The sequence below is a fragment of the Engraulis encrasicolus genome, chromosome 11 (assembly GCF_034702125.1).
Source record: "Engraulis encrasicolus isolate BLACKSEA-1 chromosome 11, IST_EnEncr_1.0, whole genome shotgun sequence".
NCBI lineage: Eukaryota > Metazoa > Chordata > Actinopteri > Clupeiformes > Engraulidae > Engraulis > Engraulis encrasicolus.
Window position 1 is genome coordinate 44,828,187 of NC_085867.1, and position 1,632 is coordinate 44,829,818.

Below are 1,632 nucleotides of genomic sequence, written 5' to 3' on the forward strand. Positions count from 1 at the left end.
ACATTCTAATGCAAAATGAGGGTCGTGGCTTTTAAATGCAACTTATTTGACGTTTGTATGTCCCTCAGAGGCTGCGATATTTAGAATTTAATTGGCAGAGGGCACCCTTTCCCAAAAAGGGCTTAGGACAAAATGGGTTAACAGACAGCAATAGATTAAAAAAATCTCCAACCCTACCCTAACGGCATGGAAGTGGGATAACGGCCTCCGCAAAAGTTAATTTTGCACGTTGCAGGAGTTCTGAGACGAGGCCATTAACTTGGTGGAATCTGTCATCTCGCCGGCTGTTACCCCTTACTTATATATATACATACACACACACACACACACACACCTGTACACAATCGGCTACGTCAGCTATCGCCGAACTGCGTGGCATAGCTAAGTTTCATGCCCACGTCGCGACGCGTCTATCTTGCTCACCAGATTCTGGTGCAGTTGTCATGGTTCCTACAACTTAACAGACAGCAATAGATGAGATTTTTAGTTATTTATTTCCAGAATTCATGCTGCCCATTCACTAATGTTACCTTTTTCATGAACACTTACCACCACCATCAAATTCTAAGTATTCATTATGACTGGAAAAATTGCACTTTTCATACATGAAAAGGGGGATCTTCTCCATGGTCCGCCATTTTGAATTTCCCAAAATAGCCATTTTTAGCTGCAAAAATGACTCTACTTGGACCATACTAGAAAATATTTGTTTACGACTCAGTAAACTTCCATGTAAAAAAAAAATTGGCAATAAGCAGCCCAGTTTCAATGAGAAGCATAGTTGCAGTAGCTTTTTTGATAATTTCCTGCACAGTGTACCTTTAATGTTGCACGTTGCAGGAGTTCTGAGACGAGGCCTTGCCATTAACTTGGTGGAATCGGTCATCTCGCCGGCCGTTACCCCTTATTTATACACACACACACACACACACACACACACACACACACACACACACACACACACACACACACACACACACACACACACACACACACACACACACACACACACACACCTGTAGACTACACTGCATACCTCACACTCCTACACACACACACACACACACACACACAGACACACTTCTATTCCCTTTGAAAAACTCCAAGTACAAACTGTCACTCAAGTTGTTAACATCTCTAGCCTCTAGTTGCCTTGAGTGTCTTTGAGTGTGTCTGTGTATAGGAGTGTGAGGTATGCAGTGTAGCGTAGAGGTGTGTGTGTGTGTGTGTGTGTGTGTGTGTGTGTGTGTGTGTGTGTGTGTGTGTGTGTGTGTGTGTGTGTGTGTGTGTGTGTGTGTGTGTGTGTGTGTGTGTGTGTGTGTCTCTAGCCTCTAGTTGCAAAGTCGACTCCTCCCGTCACCGTTGTCAGTGCTTGTGCTCTCTCTCCTAGTAGTCGATGACGGCTAACGATGCTTCAAAAGATCCCACAGACTCGGTGTGTGTGTGTGTGTGTGTGTGTGTGTGTGTGTGTGTGTGTGTGTGTGTGTGTGTGTGTGTGTGTGTGTGTGTGTGTGTGTGTGTGTGTGTGTTAGTCATGACTGTTTACTTCTGCAACACCTGCAGGTTATTATTCAGAATTCCTACTCTACTGCATACCACACACACAGAGACACACAGACACAGACACACAGA